The 13333-nt window shown below is 28.9% G+C and overlaps 1 protein-coding gene across 4 annotated transcripts in view; it reads left to right on the forward strand.

Moving 5' to 3' along the window:
* The window catches only part of LOC142237788 (potassium channel subfamily K member 18), a 56113-nt gene that overhangs the window by 34208 nt on the left and 8572 nt on the right, over positions 1 to 13333 (forward strand). The window contains exon 1 of one of the 4 annotated variants that reach the window (XM_075309200.1): positions 9696 to 9827. The exons of 1 other annotated variant lie outside the window; for it this stretch is intronic. The gene's annotated coding sequence lies outside the window, so the exon portion shown is untranslated. Of the gene's footprint in view, positions 1 to 9695; positions 9828 to 13333 lie in introns of those variants that run through there. 2 more of the 4 variants (XM_075309201.1, XM_075309202.1) reach the window with 2 other exon arrangements.

A 13333-nucleotide genomic window follows, 5' to 3' on the forward strand; every position in this document is an offset into this window, starting at 1 on the left:
CCATTTGGTAATGCATCCATATAGACCGACTTCACTTCTTGAGGGTGTAGAAGGCGCACTGATCATGAAAATTGCTTGAAACTCAATATAAAATTTCCAGATTTTACTTCTACAGATTTAAGACTTCAAATCAAGACGTTATTTTATAATTTTCTTGCACACTTACAAGAGATGTTAATGATTCCTCTAAAACTCAAACAAAAATGGTTCTTATAAATCCAGAATCTGATATAGTCCTCATAGGTGAAATCTTTAAATTTATCTTCGGGAAGTGTCCTCAAGTCCTCAAGCCCTCCTGAAATTTCAAAGGAAACCCTAACATTTGGTTCATGGTGGTGGGTATTTAAGATTCGGCCCTGCCGAACTTAGTGCTGTATATACTTGTTAAGGTCTCACATTAGTAAATATCTTCTCACAGAATCTCATGCTTCAGTTTTGCATCTTAAAAGTAAATCCTCTTTGAAGTATAGACTCCTCTCTTTAAGGTCTCTGATTAGTAATTACAGAATCACTGAATCTAGCCCTTTTAAAGAAATTTATCGCAAATTTTGATTTCTATATAAAATGTTTGCATATTTTTTTATCTATAAAATTTTTTTAAAGTTTATTTCTGTACAAAATTTTATGTCTATTGATTTTTTTTTGTTTTATTTCCATAGATATTTTGTCAACATTTTATTTTACGGAAAATTTTGTCAAAATTTTATTTCTATGACAATTTTCTAAAAATAATGTTCTATGGAAAATTTTGTGAAAATTTTATTTTTATCGCAAATTTTGTAAAAAATGTATTTCTATAGAAATTTTTGTTAAAATTTTATTTCTATAGAAAATTGTTGCAAAATTTTATTTCTATAGAAATTTTTGTTAAAATTTTATTTCTATATAAAATTTTGTCAAAATTTTATTTCTATATAAAATTTTGTCAAAATGTTTTTTCTATAGAAAATTTTGTCAAAATTTTATTTCTATAGAAAATTTTGTTTAGAACATTTTGTCAAAACTTTATTTCTATAGAAAATTTTGTCAAAATTTTATTTCTATAGAAAATTTTGTCAAAATTTTATTTCTATAGAAAATTTTGTCAAAATGTTATTTCTATAGAAAATTTTTGCAAACTAAAATTTTGCAAAAATTTTCTATAGAAACAATATTTTGACAAAACTTTCTAAAGAAATAAAATTTTGACAAAATTTTCTATAGAAATAATATTTGGATAAAGTTTTCTAAAGAAATAAAATTTTGACAAAATTTTCTATATAAATAAAATTTTCACAACATTTTCTATAGAAATAAAATTTTAAATTTTTTCTCATAGAAATAAAATTTTGACAAAAATTTCTATAGCAACATATATATAAGCAACATAACATATAATTTTATTTCTATAGAAAATTTTGTCAAAATTATGTTGCTATAGAAAATTTTGTCAAAATTTTATTTCTATAGAAAATTTTGTCAAAATTTTATTTCTATAGAAAATTTTGTCAAAATTGTGTTGCTATAGAAATTTTTGTCAAAATTTTATTTCTATGAGAAATTTTGTTAAAATTTTATTTCTATAGAAAATGTTGTCAAGAATAAAATTTTATTTCTATAGAAAATTTTGTCAAAATTTTATTTCCATAGAAAATTTTTGCAAAATTTTATTTCTATAGAGAATTTTCTCAAAATTTTATTTCTATAGAAAATTTTATTTCTATATAAAATTTTTTGCATATTTTTGTATCTATACATTTTTTTAAGTTTATTTCTGTACAAAAGTTTGGCAAAATTTTATTTCTATAGATTTTTTTTTAAATTTTATTTCCATAGAATTTTTTTGTCAAAATTTTATTTCTATGGCAATTTTCTCAAAATAATTTTCTATAGAAATTTTTGTCAAAATTTTATTTCTATGAGAAATTTTGTTAAAATTTTATTTCTATAGAAAATTTTGTCAAACTTTTTTTTTCTATAGAAAATTTGTGCAAAAGTTTATTTCTATAGAAAATTTTGGAAAATTTTATTTCTATATAAATTTTTGTTAAAATTTTATTTCTATGTAAATTTTTGTTAAAATTTTATTTCTATAGAAATTTTTGTTGAAATTTTATTTCTATAGAACAGTTTGTCAAAATGTTATTTCTACGAGTATATAAAATTTTGTCAAAATTTTATTTCTATGAGAAATTTTTGTCAAAATTGTATTTCTATGAGAAATTTCGTTAAAGTTTTATTTCTATAGAAAATTTTGTCAAAATTTTATTTCCATAGAAAATTTTTGCAAAATTTTATTTCTATAGAAAATTTTGGCAACCCTGATTACCTTATCACTGAATCTAGCACTTTAGTATTGCAATGGAAAAGCTGTCTCTTAGAATTAAATGCTCTTTGAAATATAGATTCATCTCTTTAAGGTCTTCCATTTGTAATTACATTCTCGTTTGTATTACTAAAAATAATTTCTATTTAAGTATCACAATAAAGTAACCAATTCAACTTACCTCAAATAAATATTATTGTTTATTTATTGATGTAGTGGTCATAAAAATGCAATTTCATTTCAATTACATTTCCATATGCATTTTGAATGAAATACCTATATATTCTGACAATAATAGGATTTTTCATATCTCTGGAAGAGAAAGAGAGAGAAAGGGAATATCGTTAGTTGAAGAAATTCGAATTGGCAGCAGTGTGTTTTATGTCAATTTTAATGAACACTTGTTTCCTTATGATTTACAAGCAATTAACACTTTGGCATAGTGCTATGTGTTTGGCTTAGAGGCAGTTGGAGATGATTATTTGTAAACAAATTTTGGTCAATTGGAAAATTTGTATATGCCATATTTTTGATTTGTTAGAATAACAATTATTAAAATTTTATCCAATATTCATTTAAATTGGATAAAGATCTACTTAGGCGATTTTATTAGAACAAGGCATTGGTTTTGTAAAAAAATTAATTTACTTTATCAAAAAATATTGAAAATATATCCACCTGTATACGAAGCAATTATATGCACTATTTCATTCACAAATTAAACATTACAACATTTCATATTGGTAAAACTTTTTGGGGTGGATGGCAAATACTCACTTGTGTTAAAATTATTTTTAAAAATAATTTTACAAATTACATTAAAGTCTAAAAATATTATAAAGGTCATATAACTAAATCAAGCAAAAAGACACACACACAAACAAGCCCCATGGACCATGGCCAAAAATAAAATTTGAAATATAAGTGTTACCAAAAATAACAAATAACACATAAATTGGAAGAAAAAATCGAATTTTGTTAGAAACTTATTGAAAATCTGTTAAAATCTATTGCTTATGAATATCGACAGCAATCGCTAGATAAGGCAGGAGAACAGTAATTGCTCACTTAACACTTTTCAAAAAAAGAAAAACAAAAAAAAAACAAAAAAACAACACACACAATACGGCAAAAACAAAAAATTATTCAAACAACTCATCTTTAATTTTTTAGCAAAGTTCTTAGTAATTCCTCATAGATTTTCTTATTAATGACGTCACATAAGATTTTCGTTGAGCAAAACATATTCACTTTTATAAAAATGGAAAGCTGTTTCTACTCCGTGTATATGAAATATATTGATATCTTAGGGATGTCAATCCTCTGGAAAACCTAATTCAAAAAGTCTGAAATAATGTGGAAAACCTTATTCAGCCAGGCTGAAATAAAGTTTTTTTTTTACGGAAACCCCTATTTAGTCAGGCCGATTTAAAGTTTTCTTATAGAAACCCTTATTCAGCCTGGCTGAATTAAAGTTTTCCTATAGTAAACCTTATTAAGCAGGACTGAATTAAAGTTTTCCTATCGAAGTGCTTATTCAGCCAGGTTGAATTGCAGTTTTCGTAAAGAAAACCTAACCTGAATTAAAGTTTTCATATAGAAAACCTTATTCAGCCAGATTGAATTAAAGTTTTCCAATGGAAAAGCTTATTCACCCAGACTGAATTACAGTTTTTCTATAGAAATCCTTATTCAGCCTGACTGAATTAAATTAGAAACGATAGAAAACCTTATTCAGCTAAGCTGAATTAAAATTTTTCTATGGAAATCCTTATTCAGCTAGGCTGAATTAAAGTTTTTCTATTGAAAACCTTATTCAGCCTTATTTAGCCAGACTGAATTACAGTTTTCCTATAGAAATCCTTATTCAGCCTGGCCGAAATATATTAGAAACGATAGAAAACCTTATTCAGCCAGGCTGAATTAAAGTTTTCCTATAGAAATCCTTATTCAGCCAGGCCGAATTATAGAAACCTTATAGAAACCCTTATTCCGCCAAGCTGAATTAAAGTTTTCCTATAGAAAACCTTATTCAGCCAGGCTGAATTAAAGTTTTCCTATAGAAAACATTATTCAATCAGGCTGAATTAAAGTTTTCCTATAGAAAACCTTATTCAGCAAGACTGAATTAAAGTTTTCCTATAGAAAACCTTATTCAGCAAGACTGAATTAAAGTTTTCCTATAGGAAACCTTATTCAGCAAGACTGAATTAAAGTTTTCCTATAGAAAACCTTATTCAGAATTAAATTAGAAACGATAGAAAACCTTATTCAGCCCAGCTGAATTAAAGGTTTCCTATAGAAAACTTTATTTGACCTGGCTGAATTACATTAAAAACGTTTAGTCCAAATGAAACTCTATTGATAGATAAAAAATCGGCATCTCTAGTGAAGGCGCACATTCACAGCCTCATATATTTGATGCAACATCCACAAATCACATAAACAAAATTCAAGTTAAAAAAAAATAATAATAAACTTATACAGGAAAGAAAATAAGCAGCAAACAGTTAATACCACATACAAGTGTTCTTCCTTTGAATATGAAATAAAAATGATACATGGTGGGAAAACAAACAAACATCAACATCCACATTAAATTTCGCTCATCATTTTCCAATCAAATAAACAAATAGACGGCAACACTGTTCTCTTGCATATTGAGCATTCTTAGCATCCCGCATGGTAGCCTCTTTCAAGGAAATTTTATAAAAAAAAAACATTTTGGATAATCGTGTATTTTTGATTTATATGGATATGGGAAAAGTAATTATCACAGTGATTTGTCGATTTTCAATGTTAACACTTTTCGTTTTATTATCCCAAAGACATCTGATTCACCTCCTTAGATGGTTAATAGCTCCAGGGGTTCTAGCATTTGTATATGAGTGCATTTGGAAAGTGTTATTATTGCTAATATTATTGTTTTTTTGTTCATTGAAAGGTTAAACAATGTGTGAATCATAGAAACATGGGCAAAAGTGACCAAGGTTTAACTATGCGGGGCTGATTAAGGGGTTTTTACAGAAAAATTATAAATTCAGTTTGGCTGAATAAGCTTTTCTATAAGAAAATTATATATTCAGTTTGGCTGAATAAGCTTTTCTATAAGAAAATTTTAATTCAGCTTGGCTGGATAAGGTTTTCGATAGGAAAATTTTAATTCAGCTTGGCTGGATAAGGTTTTCGATAGGAAAACTTTCATTCAGCTGAGCTGAATAAGGTTTTCTATATGAAAACTTTAATTCAGCTGGGGTGAATACGGTTTTCTATAGGAAAACTTTAATTCAGCCTGGCTGAATAAGGTTTCTATAGGAAAATTTTAATTCAGTCCGGCTTAATAAGGTTTTCAATAAGTAAACTTTAAATTCACTCCTGCTGTAAAAGGTTTCCTCTACGAAAACTTTAATTCAACATTGATTCAGCCTGGCTGGATAAGGTTTTCTATAGGGAAACTTTAAATTTAGCCAGGCTGTATAAGGTTTCCCTTAAGAAAGCATTAATTTGGCCTGGCTGAATAAAGTGTTTTATAGGAAAACTTTAATTCAGCCTGGCTGAATAAGGTTTCTATAGGAAAAAATTAATACAGCCTGGCTGAATAAGGTTTCTATAGGAAAACTTTAATTCAGCCTGACTGAATAAGGTTTGCTATCAGAAAACTTTAAATTGACTCCGATATTCTATAAGAAAAAAATAATTTCACTTGCATGAACAAAGTTTTCCATAGAAAAACTTTAAATTCAGCATGTCTATATTGGTTTTTCTATAAGAAAATGTTAATTTGGCATAGCTATATAAGGTTTCCTTTCAGAAAACTTTTTTTCCTAGCTGACTAAGTCTTCCTATGAATAAGGGTTTCCATAGGAAATCTGTAATTCAGCATAAGTGAATAAGATTTCCTACATGCGAACTTTAATTCAGCCTGGATGAATAGGGTTTTCTATAGGAAAACTTTGAACTCATTTTGGCTGTATAAGGTTTTCTCTAGGAAAACTTTAATTCAGCCAGGCTGAATAAGATTTTTCATTGGGGAAACTTTAATTCAGCCTGGCTGAATGAGTTTTTCTATGGGACAACTTTAAATATACTGTGGCTGTTAAAAGTTTTCCATAAGAAAACATAATTTTGGTCTAGCTGAATAAGTTTTTCGATAGGAAAACTTTATTTTGGTCTAGTTGAATTAGGGTTTCTAAGGTTTCTTACAAGAAAACGTTAATTCAGCTCTGCTATATAGGGAAACTTTAAATTCAGCCAGGCTGTATAAGGGTTTCCTTAAGAAAGCATTAATTTGGCCTGTCTGAATAAAGTGAAAGAAATTTTTAAATTCAGTCTGGCTAAAGAAAAAAAAAATTGAGTCTGGCTAAAGAAAAAATTGAGTCTGGCTATGAGAAAACATTAATTTGGCCCAGCTGATGATAATTTTTGATAGAAAAACTTTAATTAAGCCTGGCTAAATAAGGGCTTCTATGAAAAAACTTGAATTCAGCGACGCTATATAAGAATTTATTCAAGAAAACTTTAACATTAGTCGGGCTGAATAGGGTTTTCTATGGCAAAACTTTAATTTAGCTGGGCTAAATAAGTTTTTCTGACTGTGTAACGTTTTCTATAGACAACTTTTAATTTCGCCTAGCTGAATAACGTTCTCACTCCGTCAGTATACATAACCCTGATAATAATGCTCTGATTAGCCTAGTACTAAGATCACGTTTCGCACGAAAAACTGTTATACTCTATATAAAAAACGTTAGCGCGGAATAAATGCGAAATCTTTGTTTTGAGCATTTTCAGACACATATTTATACAACCCTGGGAGCCTAACCTAACCTGGGATTGAGACCCTATTTACGGAGATATATGAAGATATTCGTTTTTCGCAGAAACGAACTTAGTAAAGGGTGATTCTTTTGAGGTTAGGATTTTCATGCATTAGTATTTGACAGATCACGTGGGATTTCAGACATGGTGTCAAAGAGAAAGATGCTCAGTATGCTTTGACATTTCATCATGAATAGACATACTAACGAGCCACAACGTCGAATTTTCAGTGAATGGGCCCTAGAAAAGTTGGCAGAAAATCCGCTTTTTTATCGACAAATTTTGTTCAGCGATGAGGCTCATTTCTGGTTGAATGGCTACGTAAATAAGCAAAATTGCCGCATTTGGAGTGAAGAGCAACCAGAAGCCGTTCAAGAACTGCCCATGCATCCCGAAAAATGCACTGTTTGGTGTGGTTTGTACGCTGGTGGAATCATTGGACCGTATTTTTTCAAAGATGCTGTTGGACGCAACGTTACGGTGAATGGCGATCGCTATCGTTCGATGCTAACAAACTTTTTGTTGCCAAAAATGGAAGAACTGAACTTGGTTGACATGTGGTTTCAACAAGATGGCGCTACATGCCACACAGCTCGCGATTCTATGGCCATTTTGAGGGAAAACTTCGGAGAACAATTCATCTCAAGAAATGGACCGGTAAGTTGGCCACCAAGATCATGCGATTTGACGCCTTTAGACTATTTTTTGTGGGGCTACGTCAAGTCTAAAGTCTACAGAAATAAGCCAGCAACTATTCCAGCTTTGGAAGACAACATTTCCGAAGAAATTCGGGCTATTCCGGCCGAAATGCTCGAAAAAGTTGCCCAAAATTGGACTTTCCGAATGGACCACCTAAGACGCAGCCGCGGTCAACATTTAAATGAAATTATCTTCAAAAAGTAAATGTCATGGACCAATCTAACGTTTCAAATAAAGAACCGATGAGATTTTGCAAATTTTATGCGTTTTTTTTTTTTTAAAAGTTATCAAGCTCTTAACAAATCACCCTTTACTAAGCATTAGCGCGGAATAAATGCGAAATCTTTGTTTTGAGCATTATCAAACACATATTTGTACAACTCTGGATTTTTCGCACGAAAAATAGGCAGTCATATTATTTCGCATAAATAAGTTAACATCCCTGCATTTGAGACCCTATTTACGGCGATAAATGAAGATATTCGTTTTTCGCAGATACGAACTTAGTACTAAGCAATAGAGCGAAGCGTTTCAATTAAAAGACGCTGTGTCTTTTAAAAATTTAAAATTATATAGAAAATGCATCGTAACGATATTATTGAAAAATTTTAATCTGGCAGTGCTGTTCCAATATAAATTAAAACCAGTATTAGCGTGTGCATAAACCTCTGGAATTGATTTAGCAAGTACAACCACCAGTATACACTAGATCCATCTAGTAACAAAATGTTTAATTTGACAATAGTGAAATAAAAAAAAAATATTTTCATTATTACGATATTATGCGCACTATGACCGTGGGTAACATGGTATGATTTGCTTCCTAGTGGCTGTAGACTTTCAATGATCTATTGTAGTAGGTGAAGGCCTTATTCAATTCAATCCTGAGTTAACCATATATGTATGCACTTAAATGGATGAGACTATTGGTACTGAATAGTTATTCAGACAAGTTGACATCTATGGAAACGTGCTATACAGTGAGGTATATATGAGCTATTCATGGAGTTGAAAATTGTGATCAAATTGAATTAAATGAAAATAAATTACTCTGTGAGCAATTAAAAAACTTAAAAAATTAAAAATTAAATTAATTGTAACATAAATTTAAACTAAAGTTAAATAAAATTATTTATTTATAATATTTATAACCATAATAAAATAAAGTTGGGTACTAACTACAAAGGGTTTCGACTCGAAGTTAAATAAAATGTAACTAAAACAATGTAAACAAAACTAAAACTAAGTCAATGTAAAAAAAAATGAACTTTAATTTAATAATTGTAATAAAAATTATATATAAATAAAATGTAATTACTTATTTACAAAATCTATTTCATAAAATAAATTTATAAAATATAATTGAAATGTAATTATATGTTCTAAAAATGTATGACTTAATATGAAACTTAATTTTGCAGTGTTGAAAGTCCTATGCATTTATTTTATGGTGTAGTTTCTTTGTATACCAAGAATCTTGACCATGTCCTTGTGTGTGGGTTAATGATCTTTACCAAACTAAACAGAAACAGGTACTCACAAGAGATATTCTTTGTAAAGGGGCAATTACCCTTATGCCTTAACACAGCAACAACAACAAGAAACATTTTTTTTGTTCACGATGTGAGTTAGCACAGTCTGGTAAACCAACGTCATAACAACTAAACGCTAATGTAAAAGCCATAAGAAAAATGTGTCAAACATTAGATACTCTCTCAGTTCTATATGAATTGATCGGTTTCCTTTATCTCTCACCTCTCCTTTACTCTTACTCACTCACAATACAAAAAAAATGAATACATTGTGAGCAAATGGTAAAGCTAACACAAACAGCATCATTGCAAAATATGAGAGCCTTAGCAAAGCAGTTCATTTTTAGACTTCGACGCGAATGCTTAACACTTTGAAAGGCAGACAAAAATGTGTGCTAAAAATATTGAAATACATTTTGGATAATAAATTTTTTAAAATTATATATGTAAAATAAGAAAAACGATCGAATGGGGTATAATTATGAAGCAAACAAAAAGAAACGAATACTATTTTTAGTAGCAAGTGAAAAAGAAATGCATATGAGCGAGGAAAAAACAAAATTATGAAAATGGAAAAATGTGTATACTTCGAAAAATTAAAAAAAATTTCAAATTCAATATAGAAAAAATATTGCAAATGACCATCAATGTTTCAAAATGTGTATGATATAATTAGGAAAAAAACGAAAAGTGAAAAAAATATTAAAGCGAATACATCGAGTACTCATAAGTGTCATCATTATGCTCTAAATTTTCGCATACAAGAGTTAAAGAGGGAGAGTGAGAGAGAGCCCAATAATGAGCACACAAGAAAATTCACAATGGCCGTAATCAGCTGTGACCGACTAAACATATGAATACCCAAAATTACACATTTTCTTGTTCTTGAACAAACATGAAACGGAAAATTGGGCTATTTAAAAATAACTCTCGGAAGTGTGGCCAGCGAAACCTGGTTGAAAAGTGAAAAGTGCCAAAAATCTCATTGCAAACAACAGAAACTATAAACAAGACGAAAAGAAGAACTATATAAGAAAGTGCAAATGAAAGCGAAAGGGCTAAATTAATTTTATATCGAGGATGATGGAGAATATAATTAGGGCTACTGGGGGAGAGGAAGACTGTTTGTAGAAGATCTTTTTTTATTTTCTAAAATTTACATATATTTTTATAAAAAAAAAGTAGAACGTACATATCTAGAGTAGAATGGCTGGGGTGTTACATCAATATGAGACCGAAATTGCCTGTAGTGCCGGTATAACATACAGATTGGGTTAAATGAGGAGGCTTTGTTAACTATGGCCAATAATATAAGATATGAAGGAATTATAGAATACCACTTATGTACCAGAAAGTGGTAGGCAAGTTGATAGTCTTAGGAATTACCATGGTCTTAGGAATTACCATGGTCTAACAAGGGGAGCCACCGTGGTGCAATGATTAGCATGCCCGCCTTGCATACACAAGGTCGTGGGTTCGATTCCTGCTACGACCGAACACCAAAAAGTTTTTCAGCGGTGGATTATCCCACCTCGGTAATGTTGGTGACATTTCTGAGGGTTTCAAAGCTTCTCTAAGTGGTTTCACTGGAATGTGGAACGCCGTTCGGACTCGGCTATAAAAAGGAGGTCCCTTATCCTATGGTCTAACAAGACCTAAACGATTATATGTCGGAGAGAGAGAGAGATTTGGAACGAACATTTATGCTCAGGCTATCGTTATATCAATTTCTAGTTGAACTGCGGGGAACTGCGATGGGGATGAGTTGGCGAGGCTAGGGACTACCTTACATATTCCAGGGGAACTAGAATCCGTTGGTATGCCCCTGGCTACCTGCAAGCTCATACTGCGTGAGAAGGCTGTTATGATGGCAAATGTTCAAGGGTTGTAACGACACCAAGCAAATATGGCCCCATTTAAACTTAAACCGCATACTAGATGCTAGAGTTCTCGAGATGTCAGATATCACTCCTGATATCTGATATCTTCTATAACGGGTCGCTGCCTGATGGGCGATTTTGCAAAAACTATTGGCGCTAAGTATAATGGCTATTGTATGATCGGAGGAAAAGGAATCAATTAAACACCTCTTGTGTGAATGTCCTGCATTTTGTGTAAGGCGTAAGCGAATTTTAGGAGCATATAGCTTTAGATTACTGGCGGACCTGGAAAACGTTAACTTAAGCAGTTTGTTAATATTTTTGGAACAATCTGGTTGGTTCAACAGAAGAAAATAATCGAGAAGGTTCAGAGGTTAAAACTAGAAGTGCCCATATGTAATATGTACTTTTAGTTAATGTGGTATCACAATGGACTGAATAGTCTAAGTGAGCCTAAATCTTAATCGACCCGCCACTTTAACCTAACCTAACCTAACCTAGTTGAGTTTTATACTCAAGCAGCAAAACTCTTTTATTTCTAAAGAACATTTTGTCAAAATCTTATTTCTATAGAAAATTTTTTCAAAATTTTATTTCTATAGAAAATTGTGTCAAAACTGCATTTCTATAGAAAATTGTGTCAAAATTGCATTTCTATAGAAAAATTTATCAACATTTTATTTCGAGAAAATTTTGCCAAATTGTATTTCTATAGAAAATTTTGTCAAAATTTTATTTCTGTAGAAAATTTTGTCAAAATTTTATTTCTACAGAAAATTTTGTCAAACTTGTATTTCTAGAAAAACTTTTGTCAATATTTAATTTCTAAAGAAACTTTTGTCAGCATTTTGTTTCCATAGAAATTTTTGTCAAAATTTCATTTCTAAAAAAAAATTTTGTCAAAATATTATTTCTATAGAAAATTTTGTCAAAATATTATTTCTATAGAAAATTGTGTCAACATTTTATTTCTATAGGAAATTTTGTCAAAATTTTATTTCTTAAGAAAATTTTGTCAAATTATTATTTCTATGGAAAATTCTGTCAAAATTTTATTTCTATAGAAAATTTTGTCAAAATTTTATTTCTACAGAAAATTTTGTCAAACTTGTATTTCTAGAAAAACTTTTGTCAACATTTTATTTATAAAGAAACTTTTGTCAGCATTTTGTTTCCATAGAAATTTTTGTCAAAATTTCATTTCTAAAAAAAAATTTTGTCAAAATATTATTTCTATAGAAAATTTTGTCAAAATATTATTTCTATAGAAAATTGTGTCAAAATTTTATTTCTATAGAAAAATTTATTCTATAGAAAATTGTTTCAAACTTTTATCTTTATAGAAAATTTTGTCAAAATGTTATTTCTATAGAAAATTTTGTCAAAACTTTATTTCTATAGGAAATTTTGTCAAAATTTTATTTCTTAAGAAAATTTTGTCAAATTATTATTTCTATGGAAAATTCTGTCAAAATTTTATTTCTATAGAAAATTTTGTCAAGATTTTATTTGTATGGAAAATTTTGTCAAAATTTTATTTCTATGGAAAATTTTATTTCTATAGAAAATTTTGTAAACATTTTATTTCTATAGAAAATTTTGTCAAAATTGTATTTCTTCATAAAATTTTGTCAAAATTTTATTTCTATAGAAAATTTTGTCAAAATTTTATTTCTTAAGAAAATTTTGTCAAATTATTATTTCTATGGAAAATTCTGTCAAAATTTTATTTCTATAGAAAATTTTGTCAAGATTTTATTTGTATGGAAAATTTTATCAAAATTTTATTTCTATGGAAAATTTTATTTCTATAGAAAATTTTGTCAAAATTGTATTTCTTCCTAAAATTTTGTCAACATTTTATTTCTATAGAAAAATTTGTAAAAATTTTATTTCTAGAAAACTTTGTCAAAATTTTATTTCTAGAAAATTTTGTCAAAAGTGTATTTCTATAGAAAATTTTGTTAAAATTTTATTTGTATAAAAGATTTTGTCAAAATTTTTTCTTACATAGAATATTTTATTTCTATAGAAAATTTTCTAAAAATTTTCTATGGAAATTCTATGGAAAACTTTGTCAAAATTTTATTTCTATAGAA

Source organism: Haematobia irritans, chromosome 5 (assembly GCF_050003625.1).
Source record: "Haematobia irritans isolate KBUSLIRL chromosome 5, ASM5000362v1, whole genome shotgun sequence".
In the NCBI taxonomy this organism is placed as follows: Eukaryota; Metazoa; Arthropoda; class Insecta; order Diptera; family Muscidae; genus Haematobia; species Haematobia irritans.